The sequence below is a fragment of the Urocitellus parryii genome, chromosome 2 (genome assembly GCF_045843805.1).
Source record: "Urocitellus parryii isolate mUroPar1 chromosome 2, mUroPar1.hap1, whole genome shotgun sequence".
Taxonomy (NCBI): Eukaryota; Metazoa; Chordata; class Mammalia; order Rodentia; family Sciuridae; genus Urocitellus; species Urocitellus parryii.
In genome coordinates this window covers 8,084,321-8,096,799 of record NC_135532.1, presented here as the reverse complement: position 1 = coordinate 8,096,799, position 12,479 = coordinate 8,084,321, and positions in this window count along the sequence as shown.

Here is a 12,479-nt window from a genome sequence, read left to right as displayed (position 1 = left end):
TAGGCATCTATTTATAAATAAGCAAGGAAATCCAAGTTAAGATATATTTGAGATATATAAATACTACTCTCTCAATGAAGAAGTGTATGATTTCTGAAAGTCAAGCTTATATTCTGTTGTGTCTGTTCTTATGGTATTATGAGGGCATGTCATTGGTAGGAAGGGCAGATTTCATTAAAAATTAAATATTCTTTAAGAAAAAAAAAGTGAAAATGTGGAACAAATGATATAAGTAACCTCTTTTGAGATTCAGAGAACTTTGTTTCTTATAACTCAGTTTCCAGATGAGTCATAGGATTTTTCTTCGCTTTGTAAAGACCCAGTGTTTCAACTGCTGTCGCCTGGTGGAATCACTCTGCTCCTAGGTATACGTGGCAATGAATAGCAATATGTACATGTGTGTGAAGGAGTAAATGGTGTGCACAAAAATGGCCTTTTAAATCACTGCCTCGAGTTATTGTAAATTATTGACTTTCTTGCAACAATAAATTCACTTTTTGGGTTCTCAGCTGCCATCTGAATTCCAATGGAATATAAATGAAGCAGTGATACTCGTGACTGGCATTCTCCTCCTCCTGCCAGCTCCTGCCTGGGCACCCACACATGGACTGCCATAGATCTGCAGGCAGTTCTAAATCATCCAACACCTAGCCTGGTGGCCCATGTGTTCAACCCCAGCCTCTGATAGCAGTCAGTAAGTAATTACTTGTTGAACAGTTTACTCAAGTGCTTGGCTTTTTAACTCTGCCAATGGCTCTGCAAACTGAGGCTGAAAATATCTACCAACATCATTCTTCCTTCTCAATCCTCCATTATAATCACTTTAGGATACTTATGGACATTTGTTTTTTCCTCTATAAAAAACAATGGATTTGACAATTTAACTTTTTTCAATCAGAAAATTGAAAATAATTACTTTTAAAAAAACTATTGTGCTGTTTGTTGTTGAAAGCATCATCAGTTGTTGAAGATCATCTTGATTGTACCTAAATTTCAACAATAAATAAAGGATAAAATTTTACAATGTATACTTAAACTATGATAGGTAAGATTTGAGCTCACCCTTATGAAAAAAGATATGGTATGGGAGTAATGAAGATAGATTCATAATAAAGGTATGGTCTTGTAACCTGTGAGGTTGTTGATAAGAGTCCATCAAGAAGGAAAAGCAGTAGCAGATTGTTGGAGATTTTCTTCTTTTGGGAAACACTGAGGTATTTAATTTAATGATAGCATTCTACTATATTCAATGGTAACACAGAATATTGCAATTCTTTTTAAAAGTTTCTTAACAAGGTACTACACGACACATCTCAAAAAAAAAACCCACAAAAAAATCCACAAGAACAAGAAAACCCCAAAACTCAGATTCTCTGGGTTCCCAGGTTATTTCCTGTTTTAAAGCCTCATAAAGAAAGAGTCTAGGGCTGGGGATGTGGCTCAAGTGGTAATGCGCTTGCCTGGCATGCACAGGGCGCTGGGTTCGATCCTCAGCACCACATAAAAATAAAATAAAGATGTTGTGTCCACCTAAAACTAAAAAAATATATATATTAAAAAATTCTCCCTCTCTCTCTCTCTCTCTCAAAAAAAAAAAGAAAGAAAGAGTCTAATATGGCAAGTTTAACACTTTAAATATTTATTCCAGAAGTGTTAACTGAAAAACTTTGAAGTAAGGATACATCATTGCTGCCATTCTTTAAAAGAAAGTCCAAATTCTGATAAAATGGAGAGACGGGTGTCATAGAAGGGTGGGCACTGTCAGAGCCTTAGTTACAAACAAACAACAGCATGAAGGTTAATGACTGAAGAAATGACCACCAGTTGCCCCTTGGTGTTTCAATCACTCCTGTAAACACAGTTGCACCTGCAGTTTTGAATATATAAAAGAGAAAAGTACTGTTTAACCTTAGTGTCACAATCCTAATGTACTGCTTGCTATAATCTATTAGGTATGTCTTTAACAAGATCAGTGCCTGCTGCATATTTCCTGAAGTAGCTTCCTAATATATTAGGATATTTTTAAATGAGGGATTTTTTCATGCATATTTTCCCATTCACTTCCTATGAGTGAGTTAATACCCTTAAAGTTCTGAGATGCACATCTGGTCCACACTGACCCTAGGAGAGTGCTGCCTCCTGTAACAGTGAACTTGAGAAAGACTCTTTTCCTGCCTATTGCAATGTTCTATCAATATCAATTGAACCATGAATGTTTTATTGATTTTTTAAAAAATCTTTTATTAGCTGCTTAGAGGAGAGGTTTTAATGCTCTAGCTATGATTGTGAACTCGTCTGTTAATTTTGTCCTTTTGTTTCATATATTTTGATGCTGTGTCAGTTGTCAAATCTGCCTTTATGGTTATTTCTGTTTTCATGATGACTTAATCCTTTTGTGATTAAGACCTGGCTATCTTTACCTCTCTAATTCTCTTTGTCTTGGAGCTTAATTTATCTAAGATTTTGGCCACACCAGGCTTCTTACATTGTTTCTTTACTAGATCTTTGTTTCAGCTATTTAGTTTAAACTGATTGTTGGAACCGTACTTAAATTCATCTTCAGACACCTTGCAGTCAGCTGAATGATGCATGTTAATTTTCTCTGATACTTGGTGTTTTCCATGGACATATTCAGTCAATTAAGAGTTGATATTTAGGTCTACTAATTTGTTATTTATTTTCTGTTTTCCTTGTTCTGTTGTCTTATTTCTTCTTTACTGCCTTCTTTAGATGTATTTGAATAACTTCTAGAAATGCGTTTTAACTTGTCTTTTGAATTTACCTGTCTGCTTCATATTTTTTTTAGTAAGTCTGCTGGAGATTGCAATGTGCAACCTTGCTCTTTCCACAGCCTCTTTCTCTGTGCCACCTCATGTGATGGGACAGTTCCAACCTCGAGGGTGTACTGACCACTGCACCACCCTGCAGGCCACAGCTTGGGTAGCATACCACAAGGCATTGAAAATGTTACAATTTTTTTCTTTAAAAAGTTATAAGTATTTTTAATGAGGAGGAAATGTCTTTTTGATTTGCTCATTGAGTCATGATTTCTGATGCTTTTCATTCCTTCCTGAAAGTACAAATTCCCTTCTGGTAGTATTTCCCTTCAGCCTTCACAATTCACAACCATCTTCAGTATATTTATAATTCTTCATCTTTTTTTTTTGGTAGAACTGGAGACTGAGCCAGTTTGATAAAACTTCTCTACCACTGAGCTATATCTCCGACCCTTTTCATTATTTATTTTGAGATGGGTCTTTCTAGGTTGCTCAGGGTCTTGCTAAATTGCTGAGGTTAGCCTCCAACTTGCAATCCTTCTGTCTTAGCCTCCTGAGTGCCTGGGATTACAGGCTTGTGCCACTATGCTTGGCTTTGCTTTCATTCTCAAAGGGTAGTGTTACTGGTCAAAATTGTTATAAAATTTGTTTACAAAAAACAAAATTTTGTTTACAAACAAAAGGTTACAATTTATTTCATTCAGCATTTAAAAGGGGAGCCTTAAATAACTAGAAAACACTCAATTCATACAGCAAATAAAACTTCACAGATTGGATTTGCCTAGTCTCCAAGCCCAAAAACATACAAAACAAAAATTTGCAAGTCTGTAATCATCATAGATTTTAATGCCTCTCTTTAAGCAGTTAACAAAACATCTAGCAAATTAAAAAAAAAAAAAGAAGAAGAAAAACACAGGCTTAATTGATGTTTTTAGAACCTTGCTCTCAACCACTGAAGAAATGCATTCCTTTTAAGTGCACATTTCAAACCCACCCAGGAAGACTGTATACTGGACCATTAAACCCGCCTCTCCTTTCCTTGAGTAGGTCACTTCTAGGGAGAGTTCTGCAGGCACTGACATCCCTGGAAGAAGTGGCTGGTCTTCCCTCTGCCTGTGTCCAAGAGCCTGTCCTTATTGCTGCTCTCCATCAGTCCCACCGCTGTGCCCAGACGGCCTGTCCCCAAATGCATGTCTGGGTTCCTGTGAATTTCTTGAGTCTGTCTGTTTTCATCTGGCATCTGAGGTTGGAAGTTTTAGCCATTCTGTGTCTGATATGGCTTCCACTGACCTCATTTCTCTCTCCTGTGCTTCAGAACTGGGATTACTTAGGATTTATATCTGCTGATGTTACTCATGGTGTCTCTGAGGCCCTGGTTATTTTTTATTCCATCTTTTTTCCCTCTTCTTTGATTCAGACAATTTAAATTGATCTAACTTTAAGTTGAAACCTTCCTCTGCCCTCCCTGTCCTCTTACAATCAATCTTACAAATTGTCTACTGCAGGTTGCGTCTGGGGGTTTCAGGTGATTTGGTCTCCACCACTGGACATCACCGGGACCCAGGGTCTGGGCTAGGCCTTCCATCCGCTCCGTGCCTGGTGATTGTCTAGAGAAGGAGAAGCCTGTCTCAGGCCGTGGGGACGGCAAGCCTCCCTTCTGGGAATTTCTTTCAGCCTCTCTGGGATCAGTATATTCTCCACTTCTGGCCTCAGGTTGTGATTACTTGATTCTGAACCTTGAGAACGGGGTTCTTTTCTGAAACATCTAGTCATCCTGGTTCACAACTGAAACCCTGCAGAAGTTTCCCTTCTCATCTCAAGTTTAGCAAACCTTCTTCCTAGGCCCTGAATGCCTCTAGACCACCTCATCACCAGGGCCACCTTTCCAGGGCGACTCTGTCACTGTGCCTCTCTTCAGTGCTCACCAGCTTCCCTCACTGTCCACAGGCTCACTCGGGCGTAGAATGTGTCCTGGTTCCCTCTGTGGAAGGCTTTTTGGAGCAGGAGCTCCGTCCCGGCGGCCTCCCAGGTACAATCCCAAACCTTCTTATCAGATCCTTTTCCTTGACAGCCTTCCCTGGCAAAGCTATCAACAACCTTTCTCTACATTCATTACCTTCTACCCTTTACCATGAGTTATTTTTCTTCTTATCACGGAAATACACACACACACACACACACACACGCACGCACACACGCACGGACACACACAACCACAGACTTGCTCTAATCCGAGAGAGAGTGTAAACTTGTAAACTCCAGGAGAAGAGAGATTTCATCTGCCTTCTTCTCTGCCCCCTGTCAATATCCTAAATAGTATCTGGCATGTGGAGTCTGAAAATTGAGCCAACTGGAGACAAAAGCAAGCCATGACAACAGATGATGTCATTTGAACAAAGTTATGGCTGAGGCAAGACTTTTCTTACTTTTGAGCTTTTCAGCCCATCTACCCTGTCTTATAAATTCTTTTTTTTTCTGAAGTTTAGATTTTGGTCTCTGTCACTTTATTTCCCCTCCAAAAGTCTACATAATATTTCTTATTATAATTGCTACATATTAATATTAGTTTAACTTTTAATTCTATTCATGGAATGACAATTTGCATTCTCTATATTATGAGTACGCCACACAATACCCAGAGAATCGTTTTTCATGCTCACCACCTACAAACTGATGTTTGAAGTTGTCAGAAAATTGTCACCTCTACTGCAAAACATAAAAAAGAGATGTCATTTGGTAAATATGTGTAAGTTACTTTTTATCTCAGTCTTCAGCTTACCACTTAGGAAGGTGAAATGATTATAAGGACTGATTTGTATAAGTGTGTATGTGCCTCTTTTTTCTTTCCTGCAGTACAAAGGCTTATGTGCTTCATTTAAGAGGGTGGGAGGAAGCATATGGAAGGACAAAAGGAAACCTTTTGACAAGTTGCAGATTTAAACACTACAGTCTAGTTCTTTGCAGAAAAATGCCACACAGAACTAAAGATAATAACTGAACAAAGTGAGAAGCCATATAACAACAACAACAACAACAAAAAAAAAAGAATTACAAGAAGTTTCGGGAAGACGTGTTATTTAATCTGAACCTTTGGTGATAAGTAACTTTCTCAAGACAAAGATAAAGGATGAGTGCACTGAGAAAGGATAAAGAAAGGCACAGAGGGTCACTGTTGGCATGAGTAAGCTTGAGGAACCTCGAGAGCCAAGAGAGGAGGTGTGACCACACTCTGGGGGCAGTGGGAACTCTGGAGAGGCGGCAAGGGAAACATCACCCAGCTCCAATAGGGAGCATACCATGACTGGAACTTTACAGGGCACATTGCACCAGGAGACCATAGAAGCCCCCTCCCACATGGACGGATGCAGACCCTACCCCCAGCTCTGGCATTATTGGAAGAAGGCAGCTGTTTTTCACATGTTTGTTTCCCTAATCCACTCACCTCAGGTGCTGGATGTGCAGAACATTTGCCATCTCTTAATTTCGTTCTATTTGTTACCTACGCCTTCTCCTATTTACAAGCTTTTTAGACCATCAGACAAAATGTTCCTGTCCATGCATCTTGTAAACTTTCATTTGTTAATTAAGATGGCAGAGCTGGGGCCTCAGGAAGGCATATTTGCTGCACTCCACACTGTCAGCTACACTTCTGTGCCTCCCAGACAAGGAGAACACAGAGCCAACCAACAGCCCCAATTTAATTTCCAAAGGAAACCAATATTATTCAGATAAATAATCGCATGCTAATCCATGCGGGCAGTTCATTTGGGAAGACTGTGTTACTGAAATTAATTTGAAAGTTCAGCATGATGCAGCGCCTATGAAAACACCACCAAGTAGTTGATTATACAAAAGAAACAGAGAGATGAACTTTTCATTTCTGCAAATCTTTACCTGCTTTGTTTGAGGTTTTGTTCATTATTATTATTATTATTATTATTATTATTATTACCTTTTTCTGGAATCTACCATCTTATCGCATCAATTCTTTCTTCAAGGTATGCTTGCTTCTTCATTTTTTCTACTTTTAACCACGCCCTTAGTCCTAGGACCTTGCACTTTATTTCTAAGTGATTACTATAATTTCCTTTTCCCAGATTTTTTTTCACTGAAACAATTTATATATATCTGATCAATTTTCCTGAAGAAATGCCTCAAAATGTCTCTGCAAGGTCCACATTATTCATTTCTTCTAGAATGCTGTTAAATGGAATCAGTTGTGTAAATTCTTCAACAATCATGTCTCTTGTTAAACTGGTTTCTCAACCTTTATTCCAGTCCTTTTCCTAAAGCAGAAGGTCACCTGAATTCACTGCCAGCCAAAGAAATGCCTTTACTCATTTATTCCCTAAACACAACATTCCTTGGGTCATTCCAGTTTCACTTAGAACAAACATTTTCATAAAAATTGGGAACTAAGAATATTACTCATCATGAAAAGAGAATAAAATCATGACATTTGCAGGTAAATCAATAGAGTTGGAGACTATTATGCTAAGAGAAGTAAGCCAATCCTCCCCCCAAAAAACAAATGCTGAATGTTTTCTCTGATATGAGGATGCTGATCCACAATGGGATGGGGGGGGGGAGCATGGGAGGAAATTTAGATAGGGCAAAGGGAAGGGAGAGGAAGGGAGGGGTTACAGGGGTAGGAAAACAATAGAATGAGATGGACATCTTTACCCCAAGTACGTTATGAAGACACAAATGATGTGACTCTGGTTTGTGTGCAACTACAGAAATGAAAAATTGTGATCTATACGTGTACTATGAAATGAATTGCATTCTGCTGTCATGTATAACAAACTAGAATAAATAAATAAAATTAAAAATATTAGGAATTGAAGAGGTGCAAAGAAAATAGAACCTTGCTCCTCCTTCAAGTGACTATGTGAGAGGCTCGGCTTTGTACCCCAGGTTCCTTCCACCACCTCTGCTCACCCACCCCTCACTCTGCATCTTAATCTCCACAGTCAAAGCTCAGGTAAGGGTACATCCATGCTGTAGCTATTATGCCATGCAAGAGACTTTCATTAAAGCAAATAAGGTAGAAGCTCTGCAGATGTGTTTGTGGAAGACTTAGTTACATGGCTGAATGGTTAATCCCCAAGGAAGAACTGGAAATGAGTGGTCTAGATACATAGCACATGACTTGGTCCTCACCATTATTCTATTATGATGGCGAAGAGGGAGATGACTTTTGATGGCCAAACTCATTTCTGATAGTCCATTTTAATCATTAGAATTTGGCTGCTCTTTCTCTATATTGTGTAATCTTTATACTCACAGTTTTAGGTATTTTCCATTGTCTACTAAGTAACTTTGGAAAATGAGTTTGCATTTTACATTTTAGAAATAAATGTTATTGTGCGTCATTGAACCCAATAAATGATTACATTTTAAGGCACATGTTGATGAGTTTTGATGAGTGTATTCCCACATAATTCCTTTCACAATCAAATGTTAAGACATTTCCAATACACAAAGGTACTCTGCCTAATCTCATACCCAGTGCCAACCAACCGCTGCTCTGTTTCTTATCATTACACATTAATTATACTCTGGTCCCTAATGTGTACATTTTTAAAAGTCTGGTTATTTTTATTCTAAACAACAATTGCTATTTATTTATAACACCAATATGATGTGGCTGTACTTTATTAATCCAGTAAAATAATACAATGGGTAAGTATAATATGGTATCTTGGATGGAATCTTGCAACAGAAAAAGGATAGTAAGTAAAAATTAAGGAAATCTAAATAAGGTACAGTAGACTGTAGTAATAATCATGCATCAACACTGGTTCATTAAATGTAGTAAATGCATCAGGCTAATGTAAGGTAATGATATGGGAAACTGAGTATGGGTCTGTGGGAACTCATACTATTAACCTGCAATTATTTATTAAATCTAATTTTCCTAAAGTATAAAGGCTATAGAATAAAATTCGCACATGTAATTTTAGTAATTGAGCAAGTTTTAGAATTATTGCCTCCAAGAATGAAAAAAAATGAGTGCAAAACTTTAGGAATGGAAGGCTATCTCAAAAGCATATAATTGAAAAGTCTCTTATACTAACAAGAAAAATCACGCCTTATGTCATAAATTTAGCCTTTCAAATATTGTAACTGGCAAACAGCACTTGCAACTACATTTGCACATTTGAAATCTGTTATTCCTAACTCTAAAGGCATTTGTTTCCATGTTTAATTAAAATATAAATTCTTTATAAAGAAAAAGAGTATTTACAGATAGGCACCCATCTCTACATCAGCTTAGATTATTTGTACTCTATTATTAAAACACATAGGAACATAAAACTGTATAAACTGTCAGTTAACAGATAACTATAAATCCAAAGCAAATTTATGAATTAGAAATAAACCCAATGACAAAGCCACTAAAATTCAACCAACAAAATTAATGTAATTGTATATTGTGCTAGTTTGTTTTTGCCAAACTAAATTGCTAAACATAAATACAGTGAACTTAAACTAGTGAGTCACTAGTCAACCTATTCTTTCATATTTCTTTTCACTTTCATTTAAACTGAGTTGACTTTCTCTTTCACATCTTACTTTGACATTCTTTGGCCTTCACTTTGGGTATGAAGAATAATTTCCATACTAAGACCATCTTTATTTCCTGAGCTCACTGTTTAATAAATTCCATGTAGCACAACTTCATGCTGAGATCATAAATACAAGCTCACATAAAGACACTGACATAGAGTGGCTCCACTTGGTCATCAACCTGTGTTTAAAATAGTCATACACATCTGTTGTTTTTTTAACATAGTGTGAAACATGGCAAAAGGATGAAGCATGAAATTGAGCTATTCTAGAAACACCTGAGATCATGAACATGTACAGGTCCTATGCCCTAGCACTGTGGTCAGTTTCCTATAGTAACTGTGCCCTGTGATTTGCTGTCTAATAAAAGACACACATAAAGAGTGACTATTGCTGAACTTCAGCTCTGCTGAGTTGTGCAAAATTTTATAAGGATTTTGTGTCACTGAGCAGGCAGGATTCAGCCTACTAAAGAACGGAATGCCAGGCAGAGCAGTCTCACCTTTTGGAGTCAATAGGAGTCTTGTAAAGATTTTGAAAAGTCCTTCCAAAAGGTTCAAATACAAATATTGCATATCCTGTGGTTGTGTGAGGGAAAAACTGGAGATGCAGGAACTAGGCTAAAGGGCAACTTGATTTTGTGTCCTGCAGGATAAACACTCAAAGGAGGTCAGTAAAGTAACCAGGTAAGTAGGAGCTGCACACCTTGAGAAGGAATTGGAAATTGAGATGCTAATGTAGACATTGAGGATTTACTTCAGGATTATGGAAGAATGGTTGGATACTCTATTAGATTTCTATTAATGCCTGGAAAATTACCATAAACCTAAAGGCGTAGGGCACTGGACACTCCACAGCTGAGTTCTTTGCTCAGGGTCTCACTGGGCTAAAATCTGTTCTCATCTGGGCCCAGGATCTCTTCCAAATTGCTGGTTTGGGCAGAACTCATCTTCTTGTGGTTATAGGAGGATGAGGCTCCTGTCTTCCTTCTAGCTACTTTTTGGACACTACTTTCTACCTGTATGGGCTTCCCAGAGTTGAGGCTAAGTGGCCACTGGGGGCAGTTCACAGCAGAGTTCTCTGCTCTGTCCTCAAAAAGCTAGAATGGAGTCTTGGATACTTTCCTTTGTGACCAGATGGAGACAATTCTCCTTGTTAAAGAGCTCATGTGATTTTATCAGATCTACTTAGATACATCTGCATATTAAGGTCAACTGATTGGGGACCTTAATTTCATCTGCGAAGTCTTTTCACAACAGCACCCAGATTAGCAATTGATTAATTAGCCAGGAGAAGGGGTGTGTTCTCCAGCACTGCCTGTCTTGGAGTTGGGGATGGCTAACACCTTCAAACTCTCCCTACCACAGATGCTGTGAGAGAAATATGAGATTTAGATGCACACGCAGACCTTCCAAACTGTAGTCACACTTTTCCAACAAGACACCAGGACTCAAATAAGGACAGGTTGCATGGGTAATATAAATAAATGAAGATGATGGAGTGCTGGGAAATTACCACAAAATTAGAAGAACAGAGAAATGACAGAATCACAGGGAACAGAACACACAGGGTTCGTGAGATGCAGATTAGGTTGTCCTAAGAGAATGAATGCCCTGCTAGCAGAGCTTCGGTCTTTGTAAAAGAAGCAAACATTCAGGTTTTTCTAGATTTTTAAATGTTGGTAATTATTCCAAAAGATTTACGACCCTGGACAAGCACAAACTATGTGGGCCAAATAAAACATATCTCAGGGAAAAATCTGGCCTGTAGCCTGCCAGTTTTTGACCTCTGTTATACAATACTAAGACTGATTTTTTAAAATTGCTTATTAAATCACTCTCGTTAATGTGGAGTCATACCTTAGGCTGGTGTTCAGAGTAACTCAGAATTTTTTTTTTTTTGTCTTGAGTGACCTGCAAATTACAGTTTCATGCTTGCCTGAGTTAATTTAAACTGCCCTAATTATAAGTATTTTTTAAGGTTGTTGCTTAGAAAACTGAAATTTTAAATCTCCCTATTTTTAGAAATTATTTGGGGGTTTCTAGAAATTTGATTTGATATGTGGTGTTAGTAATTATTGATGAAAGTTAAATTGTGGAATTTAATGTGAAGCTTAATTTAGACTTACGAATGGATGCACTGAGCAGAAGAAAAATAAACGTATAACTGTAGATTTGTTTTGTTTCGAGGCATTTCTCCATCACAGGGCCTTGGCACACATCTGTTACCCTCAGGATTTAGGTGTTATGTGTATGTTAATGGCAGATGTCGTCAAGGGTACATGTGTGCTAACCGTCTCTGTGTGTGCACGTACCCATGTATACTTAAACAGACACACCCATGTTGGAATACACACTGCCCTATCATACTCCCTAGGAACAGAAATTCTTGTGTCAGATTCATGAAATTCACCACCATTTTAGTCCATTTTGTGTTTCTCTAACAGACTACCTGAACATGGGTAATTTATAAGCAATAGAAGTTTATTTGGCTCACAGTTCTAGAGACTGTGAAGTCCAAGAGTATGGCACTGGCCTTGTACCGCATCATCCATCACATGGTAGAAGGTGGAAGGAAAGAAAGTGCCTGAGACATGGAGAGAGAGAAAGAATGGCGGCTGAAACCATCAGGAGCCCACTCCCACAATGACTAAGCCATTTCCACCAGAGCAACATTAATGTGTTCATGAAGATTGAGATGCCCATGACCAAATCAGCTGAGAGGCCCAGCCTCTCAATGCTGTTCCGATGGCAATGGAATTTCAACATGAACTTGGAGGGGGCATTCAAAGGCTGGCAACCCCCTTTCTTTCCTGACTTTGAGCAGGGCCATTAAACTCTCCATGATTCATGTTATTCATCTGTCTAATAAGGGCTAATGATATTACCCACCTTTTCTGGTTCATAATACTATGACGTGTGTGAAGCACTAAAAACAATATCTGGCCCATAGCAACATTCAATAAATGTAAGACAATATAGGTGAGTATAAGGGTGCATTCATTGGGATGCTCTATGTTATCTTATAGAAGTGTGTATTCCCACAAAGTATCATTTCGTAGAATTAGTGAAGCCAGAGGAAGAAGAATAAAAACTGGAACCAATATCTTATTTACACTATTTTTCCTTC